The sequence below is a fragment of the Ixodes scapularis genome, unplaced genomic scaffold (assembly GCF_016920785.2).
Source record: "Ixodes scapularis isolate PalLabHiFi unplaced genomic scaffold, ASM1692078v2 PGA_scaffold8__174_contigs__length_109621045, whole genome shotgun sequence".
Classification (NCBI taxonomy): Eukaryota; Metazoa; Arthropoda; class Arachnida; order Ixodida; family Ixodidae; genus Ixodes; species Ixodes scapularis.
This window is the reverse complement of record NW_024609883.1, coordinates 30,648,210-30,659,744: the sequence shown is the minus strand read 5'-3', so window position 1 is coordinate 30,659,744 and position 11,535 is coordinate 30,648,210.

The window sequence follows — 11,535 nt, the reverse complement described above, 5'->3', positions numbered from 1 at the left end:
CAGGAGGATGTCTCATCGCCATGTCATAATTTTGCATCACGAATGAAGCTTCCCTGGGACAGCCTTGGCCAAGATGTCATGGATGCCTTTCAAGAGAGGACACCAATGCCCCCAGGACACCGGCCCAAGGTACGTACGGCTGCGGCGGAGTGTCAGAAAGTCAAGGGCCGGCCGTCTGTATGCGACATTGGGCGCGTTAAGTCGGCGCTCCTTAAAGCCCGTTCACACTCTTGCGACCGAGTACGACTGAGAGAGACGAGATCTCTTAAAACTTCTTAAAGGGCAACTCCGCTTCTTTTCCAGTAGTGCAAAACTATACAGTTCTCTTTGTTATCATCTACAAAACCCCCATGGCAAATATTAAGACGGAATTCCGCCTAGAAGTTTATTAAAATCGCTGTCAAAGTTTAACAAGCACGAATCCGCTGGTTTTAGATGAGACGTGCGGGCCAGACAACACTGCCCGGCTGCATTTCCGCTTCCTCCAAATTCCTTCTACCGGCACGTCCGTTACGTCATCAAGCATGTACAGCTTCTTTTTTTTTTTTTTTTTTTCAATTTGGTTTTCTATCCTGGGGAGAGCACGGGTGGCACCAGCGCCGTGCTCTCCCCGGAGAGGGAAGCTGCTTTTGTAAGAATTTTGAGTGACAGGTTAATCCTCTAAAATCTTCTGGGGGGAAAATAGCGACGCCTCTGCTAATCCAGGAGGCAAAAAGGAGGATCCTGATAAGAGGGGAGCTCCTTCTTTCCCTTGTATATCACGTGGGTGTACATGCTTAGTGATGCCGAATATACAATGTTGTCCGGCTTTGCCACCGTTTCGGTTTCGGTTTGTGATCATGGCTAGAGTAAAATTACACGAAAAATATATTATTTTTCGCGAAACAAAGGATTGGGGATTGTTTTTGAGTGATTCAAAAAGCAAAATCGGCCACTATCTCAAAATTTTTTAAATTAAGCGGAGTTGCCCTTTAAAGGGGCCCTGCAATCATATTTAAGCGTCTATCGTTTTTGCGGTTTCCACGTCTCTTGGGGTTGGAGCAAGCCAGCGGGCACGGAGAGAGTAACTAAATATCAGTGCGTCATATTTTAAACGAACGACGCGGAAACCTCCTCCACCGACGAGGGCGACTCGCTGTACCGAAAGCGCGCAAAATGTGACGTCTTTGGTCCTGGGCTTGCCACTGGTCAAAGCCACTAAGAGCTTTTTTTTAGTCGAGATACAAAATATAAGTGTCGCGAACCGTTTCAATTATGTATGAAAGTAGTTTTTGTTCACTATTTTACATCAGAAAAGAAACAAATGCAGCTTAGAAAGTACGGAAACGAGGAATGACCCGTCGACATACCCGCCACCAAGCGGCGGAAAAAAACGGCGCATACTAGAAAAGGCTAGTGGGATGAGGCTACGACAAACGAGGAGCGTAGAAAGGTCCCGGATGTACGCGGCGGCGCTGTGGTCGTAAACCGGCTCAAGAATCCGACCGGTTCCGAGCGTTCCAAAGGCCTTCGGCGCGGGCCCTGCTGGCGATTTGGCCATTTGGCGGTGCGTCAGCGCGAAGTGGCTCCCGTTCTGAACTGATCTTTACCCCGTGTTTGCTGTCGTTTGTGGCCAATGAAATGTTATGCCGAATTAGTGTTTAGTCGCGCTGCAAATGCAATACGAGCTGCCCTGGTCGCCCGCTTCATACAGCCTATCCAACACGTGCTTTAGTGGCGCCCTCTCGAGCCGTCGACACGGAGTGCGGCAGCCGTGTGCGCTCGATGAGCTCACTACTCCTCCTCTAGTTCAAGGCCACTCAAGGCAGGACCTAAGACGTCATGAAGGAGGTTATTTTTTGCTTGTTCTTGTAATTCTAATTTGCCTATAACTTTTAAAATAAAGCGAAATTTGAGAAAAGAAAAGTTGGATTAAGTTACTACGTTCAGTACGCTCAGGTTCAGTGCAAATTAAAAACCAGTCAAAAAGTCATTGCAGAGCCCCTTTAAATGTTTTTAGAATGAGGGAACACACTGGCATTGTGGCGCCATCTATGCGGTGACCCTGGAACTGCATTTCACAAGAGCGAAGGTTTTGCGGGATTTCCGAGGTCAAATGTGCGTAATACCCATAGAAAGGCTCGTTTATAACATTGACAAGTTTTTCGAGCCAAGAAAGAAAGGATAATGCGCGAGAAATAAAACAAAAATATGCCGGACCGCCGAGTTTACACTGCTTCCCAACAGATGGCGCCAGTGTGTTCTCTGGCACACTGGCATTGTGGCGCCATCTATGCGGTGACCCTGGAACTGCATTTCACAAGAGCGGTTTTGCGGGATTTCCGAGGTCAAATGTGCGTAATACCCATAGAAAGGCTCGTTTATAACATTGACAAAAGTTTTTCGAGCCAAGAGAGAAAGGATAATGCGCGAGAAATAAAACAAAAATATGCCGGACCGCCGAGTTTACACTGCTTCCTAATAGATGGCGCCAGTGTGTTCTCTGGTTTAAGAAGTTTTAAGGAACCCAGGTTTAAGAGGTCGCAAGAGTGTGAACGGGCCTTAAGGCGCCCGCGCGATTTTTCCGTCTCTTATCTAGCCCAAGCCTTGTGCCTGCTTCACGAATGGCAACTTTAATACACTACTACGCTTCTCACGCGCTCAAAGTCTTTCTGAAAATTACTCATTTAGTGGTTTTCGATGACACAAGGCAACTTTCTAATTGGAACCATATGTCTATTTTCATGATTTAAAAAGTCAATTAACGAGTTTCAATTAATTAGCCGACTGATCGCTACGATTAGCACCCTCTACTATGTCCCCCTGGCCGTATAACTCACCTGCACAAACCGCATAAGTGTGGCTTTGACGACTCTTTCTTAAACAAATCTGTTAATTTTAAAAAATGAACACGTTGTTTATTTTTACTTATACTAGAAAGCAAAAAAAATGAAAGACGTTTACAATCCCCTGTAACGCCGTATTAGAGCGCAGCTTTTGAGGAGGAGGAGGGGAAGGTACGGAGAAGAGGGTATGCCCCTCCTCCTCATCCGTACCCTCCCTTTCTCCTCTCCTGCTCGCCTCTCATTTAGGGGAAAATTTTCCCCGCTAGCTTCAGCGGGAAAATTTTCCCCTAAATGAGAGACGAGCAGGAGAGGAGGAGGGGAGGGTACGGATGGGGAGGAGGGGCATACTCTCCCCTTATCCTCCTCAAAAGCTGCGCTCTAATTCGGCGTTACAGGAGACTGTAAACGTCTTTCTTTTTTCTTTTTTTTTTTTTGCTTTCAAATCTCAGTATTAAGTAGTATTAGTAAAGATAAATATCTTAGACTCTAAGCTGTTTTTTTTTTTTTTAACTTAACGGATTTGTTTCAAAAAGACGTGAAAGTCACACTTATACGGTTTGTGCAGGTGAGTTATACGGCCAGGGGGACATAGTAACGGTCAAACCCGTTTATAACGAACAGCAGGAAACGCTACGATCAGTTCGATATAGCAAAAAAAGCATTTACAACGAACTTCCGCAATGAGTTCGTTGTAAGGCGAGAGCTTTTCTTTATTTCTCGTCTCTTAACTCCCGCCTTGTAACAAAGCGCTAAACAGTCTTTTTTTTTTTTTTTGCATGCCTGCGCAGTTTTTTTTTTTTTTTTTTAGCTTTTTTTCTGCATTGTTTCTCTTCCTGGGCAACCGCTTGGGATGAATTTTTCTTTTTTCTGTACGTGCGTGCAGAGTGTATTTTTTAGCTTTCTCCCATTCTGAGTTGCTTCTCTTCGCTCAGTTTTGTTCGCCACACAGAGCTTTTGGAATTTTCCTACTTTCCTACTTCTTTTGGGGGGACGGGACAGGCTAAAAGACGATTGTTTCACGCGTTTTTGGAAGCCTTCCCGGAGAGGAAAAATGCGATATAGCCAATATGTTGTTCGTTATGAAACGTATTTTTTACATGCATTTTTATTTAAATTTTTCGTGAGTTCGATATCGACAATAATTCGCTGTACGTGGGTTCGTTCTAGACGGGTTTCACTCTATAAGGGGCTAATCGAAACGATCAGTCGTCTAATTAATTAAAATTTGTTAATCAACTCTTTAATTAATGAAAATAGACATATGGTTCCAATTAGAAACTTCCTCAGCGTCATCGAAAACCACTAAATCAGTAATTTTTAAAAAGACTTTGAGCGCATGAGAAGCGTAGTAGTGCACTAAAGTTACCCCTCCTGGAGCAAGTACAAGGCTGGGGCTAGATAAGAGACGGAAAAATTGCGAGGGCGCCTTACTGCAACCTCTAGCCTCGTGCCTGCTCCACAAGTGGTAACTTTAGTGCACTACTACGCTTCTCACGCGCTCAAAGTCTTTTTAAAAATTACTGATTTAGTGGTTTTCAATGACGCTCAGCAAGTTTGTACTTGAAACCATGTCTATTTTCATTAATTAAAACGTTAATTAACGACTTTTATTTAATTAGCCGACTGATTGTTACGATTAGCCCCGTATACTACGTCCTTCTGGCCATATAACTCACGTGCACAAACCTCATATCCGTAAATTTCAAGGCTTTTTTTTAACAAATCTGCCAAGTTACAAAAAAAGAAACACTCGGTATAGATAATAACTAAGTCAAGAAACGAATTAAGTTTGGAAAACACACGTGACGTCACGAAGGTCCCCAGTGACATCATAGATGACGTCACTGTGCGTTGCATTATGGGTAAATTTCCTCCCTAAATTGAGCGGAAAATTTTCCCCGCTAAATTTAGCGGGAAATGTTTCCGCTAAATTTAGCGGGGATTTTTTCCACTAAATTTAGCCTGGAATTGTTTTCGCTAAATATAGCGGGGAAAATTTTCTGATAAATTTAGCGGGGAACTTTTTCCGCTAAATTGAGCGGCGATATTAGGGAGTTTTCGTAGACCACGTTTCCCCCTGCGCTAAGAACTCCGCAACGAGGAAGTTGCTACTGCGCCTGCGCGCCAATAGTTTTGACTGTAGAGTTCCGGGTATTGTAGCGGGTTGCGGAGGGCCGTTGCGGGACGGCGAAAACAATTTACGAAAACTCCCTATTTTTCCGCTAAATTTAGCGGGGAAATCTACCCATATTGCGACGCGCGGTGACGTCATCTATTACGTCCCTGGCGACCCTCATGACGTAATACTGACGTCACGTGTGACGTCATCATGAGAAACGTCCCATAATGCACCGCGTGGTCACGGCGACGCCAACGCCGCCCAAGCCGTAAGCGAGCGCCTAAGAGCTGCGCTCTAAAAGTGTTTTGTCTCGACCAAATACGTTTTGCTTTAAAATCTTAGTATTTTGCGATATTCTCAATACCGGTAATAGATCATGTCCAAGAAATTTATTTCGCTTTTAGATGCTACTTTTTTCTAACTTTGCTCGTTTGTTTTGTGAACTTTAGACTATTTATAACCGTTAACCATATGCTTTTAGACCGACCGCCTTTATGAGTTTTATTTATTTGAAAACTCAGTATTTTCCTATATGTTCAATATTGTCCATTTATGTTAGGAAACAGTATAACATTTTTTTATCGAAATAGTTTTATATACTTTGTTTCTCGTACTAATAACAGATAAAAGTTTAAAGTCTTATTATAGTTTCGTGTTTTTGTTGTTTTAATAAAAAGTGAATATCAGCTTTTTGGGACATATTTAACGCACCTATAGTCTTAAAAGCCCTCGAAAATGCGTTACAAAACCTATGGAATAGTATAGAAGAATGTATTAACCTACTAAAAACGGTGCTGATTTCGCAATTTCATTTCAAACTTTTCTGTAAAAAACAATTATGTATTTTGCTTATTGGGGCCTGTTTTCCGTAAAATTAAAAGTCTCGCCAAAAATATTTTAAAAAAAGTTATCACAAAAATATACTGGAAATGGTATTTTTACATCGCCAAAACCACGTAGAATGTTTAGACTGAATCCGCGAGGGTTAAATTAAGGCGTGGATTGTTTGGCGTGGAATGACCCCGCTGTTGGTTCAGCTACGTTTGAGGGGGGTGGGGGGGGGGGGGGGGGGAAGGGGGGGGGGTTGAAAGCTGAAGTTCGATTATAGTCGGTTACAAGTCAAGAAGGTAGGAGAAGCTCCACCCACAAGCGTGATGCGCCCGTTTCAAATCTCTCCGCAGTCGAAAGAAGAGTTCACTTGAAACACTCCTTTTTCCGCTTCAATGGATTCCAACTTGTCTCCGATCCCACTTTTTAAGAAAGCGACCTTTGTATTCATCAGAGAGGGAACCGAGCCCCTGAAAGCAGCCTTTATATCTATCGGGGGGGAAGCTAATCGCCGAAAGTCGTATTTGTCTCCGGTGGTGGGGGAGAACTCTAATCTCCCTCTCGTGCCTTCCACAATGCTAAGTGAAAGTCGAAAGATAATGCAAATATGTACAGAAAGGCAAGCCCTTCCTCACGCGTTGGCCGCGACGTCACGGAAACGGTGGGACTCTATTGGATGTGGAGATGGCGGAGGGATATCTGATTTCCTTTGAGGGCATTTGCCGCTACCTTCTTAACCTGTAACTGACTATAGCCGTCCCAGCTTCGCCACTACCAGTGACTCATAGCGTAGAGGTCAGAAAAGGTAAGCCAATATAGCTGCGTGAGCGAACCTCTTTCGAAAGTATAAAATCCTGCACAGGACATACAAGACATTATGATACGTGCAAACCTACAAATGCTGCAAATTACGCCTCACGGTCGTCATACACAGCTTTAGAGTGGCACATTCCGACGTTTCTACCAATCGGCGTGTTAACTCAGTGAGAAGTCTCTTTACTACACACGCAGTGCACATTGAGGCAATTGACAGTTGCCCCTGCGAGATTCCGAAGGCAACACTTACATGGCAAACATGATGAACTACGCTGGTCCGTGCACACTTCTCAACGACACCGGGCCGCAGGAAGGCCTTCTCTTCCTTAAGAATTTTGTGCCATCACTGCACTCGTGCCACTGGCCAACACGGTCAAGGAATAGAGCACTGTCACGCTTCTTTTTCTTTCTGATTCCTTCGAACTGCGTCATCTTTGTGGTAGACATATAGCACGGCCGCTCGATCCCCCCTGTTGGTGCGGCCTGCCGATATGTTCCGAAAACAAAAGAGCGCGCGTGAGAGGAGAACTCCCATCTGCCGTAGGGGGCGTTGCACATCGGTGAGTGGTCTTGTGAGCTGAAAGCCAGAGAAGGCGGTAAACGCGCTCTTGCTCCGCGATCCAGAGAAAAATATCTGACCGTAATTGCCTTCGCCGATACCGAGGCGCTGCCATGGTTGCAGAGGTCGCAAAACTCACCGCCCCACCCCCCCCCCCCCCCCCCCCCCCCCCTTTGCACCGCTTTGCGCGGAGAAAATATGGAAGTGTCATTCTGTGCCCGAGTGCATGGTTTGTGTTTTGTGACGGTAGTCACTCATGGATGAGAAAGAAGAAGCAACGTAAACGTTCTGACGCGACCTCTCGTTGAGCTTCAGTTCAGCTGCTTCCGCCAATTCAACGATGGGAACGACCGACTTGATGCCAGAACAGCAGTTTTCACGGCACAAAAGTTGCTCAAGGTTCGTTCGTTATATCGCAACCCAACTGACCTTATTTCGGGCGCCCAGTTTCTCGAAAACACTGTCAGTGCACACCGATCAAGTTTCTTAAAGGCAGTGTCTATTCTGCCGGCAGCCGGCAGAATAATTTTTCCGAAATTCTACCGGCAGTCACCTCCCATTGGCTGCCTGAAGTCACGTGACACCCTGCCGGTAAAATAATGCAATTTGTATTTTGGGTGAGACTATTGTGCCGGCAGCCGGCACAATAGCCCGGGAAAAAAATGCCGGCAGTTTCGGACGGCGCGTGTATCAGTGGGGAGCTCGTTAACATAGCCCCCCCCCCCCTCCCCCTCCTTTAGCGGCGACAGTCTGCAGCTGCTCATTAGAAATATATTGACCTATTTGGCCCACCAGTACCACCGCATCGCGGCGGAGCGCCGGCCGGCCCAAGCCCCGCTGTCCTCCATTCACCCCCAAAAAGGAAGTGTTTCGTCAACAACATTCGTGTTTTTTTTATGTTTTTTTTGTGTTCTTTTTTCAGTGTTAATTCTAAAAGAGAGATGTCGTAAATATCGCCTAATACCTCAACAAAAAACAAAATTCCGGAGAAAAAAAAAAAAACAATTCCCTCGGGGGATTGAACTAAGATCCTGCTGTGTAGGAGGCGCACATCTTACCCACTGAGCTAATCCACAACTTTTTTTTTTTTCTGGAAGATTTTTTAATTAAAAGTATGTATATTTACAAAATTTTAAAATGATCACATTGGTTGCCATACACTTATCATGTCAGTGAGCACTGTTTGACAGGCGAGGGACCGCGATTCACACGCAAATTCAAAATGTATCTCGCTCAATCATTTCTCTGTAGCGTCACATGCACCGCATGCAGCCACTCGCGCAGTGGCCCGGGAATCCTTGTTTACCACTGAGCCTTTAGAGCGCGGTTATGCATACGCGTTCCAAATAGCGACCAACATTCAAGCCCTTGTTGTTCCGTCGCCTCATGAAGGCTGCTCACGTACAGAAAGCCGTCGCAGAAGTGTTGCCAGGCGGGCTTGGATCCCTCTCGGACCTCCAAGTGATCCGTCCCTCGACCGCCACAGCGCATATAGACCGAGGAGTGCCAGCAGCGCCCATGCCCTACTCTGCGCACTCTCGCCGAAAAGCAGAAATTTCGCGCTCTTCCCCTCTACGTAAAGATCTATCTGCAGCACTGCTCGAAGCTCTGTCCAAAAAAGCTATGGATTCGTACAGTACAAAACACATGTTCAAGTGTTTCGGGAAACGGACACAACGCACAATTCGTTGACCACGGTTCAAAGAAACCTTTTTAACCAGCCACGTCTTGACCGGCAGTACTTCGAAATGGAAGCGTAGGAAAAAATTCTTTACTGCCGTTTTGACAGGGTATCTACGTAAGCGACGAAATACATCCGATTTATCCACACTTCCCGGAAAGCTGCGATAGAGAGGGGGCGGTATGAGCAAATCAACAGTGTCCCAATAAATAGATTTCTTTTTAACTTTCTGCAGGTACTCGTCGGAAAAGCGGGTCGGAAAAATTCCTTCGCCGCTGCTGTTTCCTGATAAAACTTCAGAGCACGTGCCCGGAAGTCCCCAGTGTCCCCTCGAGCCACGGCCCCGAAAAGCTTCCTCCCAGCTCCTTAAACGCAGAAATCACGAGAGGATTGCCTTGATCGCGGAAAAATAGGAACCGCTGTACTTTCAGCTTAAGTTCTACGTTTACAAGACCCAACCCTCCTTTCTTCTGGCTTACAAATAGGTTGTCACGCCTTATACGTTCAAAACACGAGTCCCAGACAGACTTGTACCGTACGCATTACAAGTAATCAAATTACTTGTAATCGATTACTTTTTGGAGTAATTTTGTAATCAGTTGATTACTTTTATTAGGCAGTAATCACAAGAGTAATCTGATTACTTTTTGAAGTAATAAAATTACTTGTAACCGTTACAATTTGTCCACGGAACCCCCCTCCCCCGGCACACGCCTTTATTTTTATGAAATGAAAAAAATATTATTTTTTTTCGAACGGAAAAAAGAAAGATTTTTGCAGAGCTGTAGGAAACGAGGTCAATCTTTTTCTATGTACAGTTCCTGTGGAATGTCTGTTTTTTTTTTGTTTTTTGTTTTTTGTTTTTTTAGCTGGGACTGGAGTGGGAAGCCACAGTGAGTGACAAAGGCCATTCAGGGCAAAGTTTGAGGAAGCAGAATGTAGCCTTGTGAGTCCTTCGTTCAAACTAGCCCCCTCACGCACACGCACACGCACGCACAAAAATAAAAAAAAAAAAATAAAAAAAAAATTTTGCTTAGGATACCTACTCGCAGCCCGTAGAAGAACCAGAACCGAAGAATGCCTAAAGCGGATCGCAAAATATAAAAAAGGCAATTGAAATATTTCCCAATTTCCCCTACGTGGTCTTTGTGACAAGCAATGTTTCGATTATAATGCAATTAAATGCAAAGGTGCAAGCGAGCTGGAAGAGGATGACGAAAGTAATCCCTGGAGAAGGGGAACAAGGGGGACAAAGGACAAACATAAATCTCCAAACACAGCTAGGTGACTGGTGCGCGACCGAAAAAATCCGCCTGGTCCGGGTATCGAACCCGGGACCTCTCCATTACAAGTGGAGCGCTAACTGAGCTAACCAGGGGGTTAGACGTCGGTAGAGCAAACGGGTTTTATCAGCTGCCACCAGTCGTACACCAACAAGGGTGAAGCTTGCAATTTAATGTTATGATTATAATGCAATTAATGCAAAGGTGCAAGCCAGCTGGACCTTTGCATTTAATTGCATTATAATCGTAACATTAAATTGCAAGCTTCACCCTTGTTGGTGTACGACTGGTGGCAGCTGATAAAACCCGTTTGCTCTACCGACGTCTAACCCCTGGTTAGCTCAGTTGCTAGAGCGCTCCACTTGTAATGGAGAGGTCCCGGGTTCGATACCCGACCAGGCGGATTTTTTCGGTCGCGCACCAGTCACCTAGCTGTGTTTGGAGATTTATGTTTGACCTTTGTCCCCCTTGTTCCCCTTCTCCAGGGATTACTTTCGTCATTCTTGTCCAGCTCGCTTGCACCTTTGCATTTAATTGCATTATAATCGTAACATTAAATTGCAAGCTTCACCCTTGTTGGTGTACGACTGGTGGCAGCTGATAAAACCCGTTTGCTCTACCGACGTCTAACCCCCTCGTTAGCTCAGTTGGTAGAGCGCTCCACTTGTAATGGAGAGGTCCCGGGTTCAATACCCGGACCAGGCGGATTTTTTCGGTCGCGCACCCAGTCACCTAGCTGTGTTTGGAGATTTATGTTTGACCTTTGTCCCCCTTGTTCCCCTTCTCCAGGGATTACTTTCGTCATTCTTGTCCAGCTCGCTTGCACCTTTGCATTTAATTGCATTATAATCGTAACATAAATTGCAAGCTTCACCCTTGTTGGTGTACGACTGGTGGCAGCTGATAAAACCCGTTTGCTCTACCGACGTCTAACCCCTCGTTAGCTCAGTTGGTAGAGCGCTCCACTTGTAATGGAGAGGTCCCGGGTTCGATACCCGGACCAGGCGGATTTTTTCGGTCGCGCACCAGTCACCTAGCTGTGTTTGGAGATTTATGTTTGTCCTTTGTCCCCCTTGTTCCCCTTCTCCAGGAATTACTTTCGTCAATGTTTCGAGTTGAGAAGTGGTCGGGGCGATCTCTTCCGCTAATGGATACTACACATGATCCGTTTCAAATCCTGGAGCTGCTGCTCTTTTGTATAACATGCGAGCTAATCCACATGTGAATAATAAAATGAGCGACGCAAACTTTGAGCGACAACCCTGCTCAAGCTTAACAAGATCTAGAACCCCCTCCGCTCCCCCCCCCCCCCCCCCCACACACACACACACTGGCGAACGCCCAAATCATTAAACGTCTTCAAACGAATTCTATGCTTGCGTCCGCATTGTGAAGGTGCAACGACCACGAAGAGGGAGCCAGTT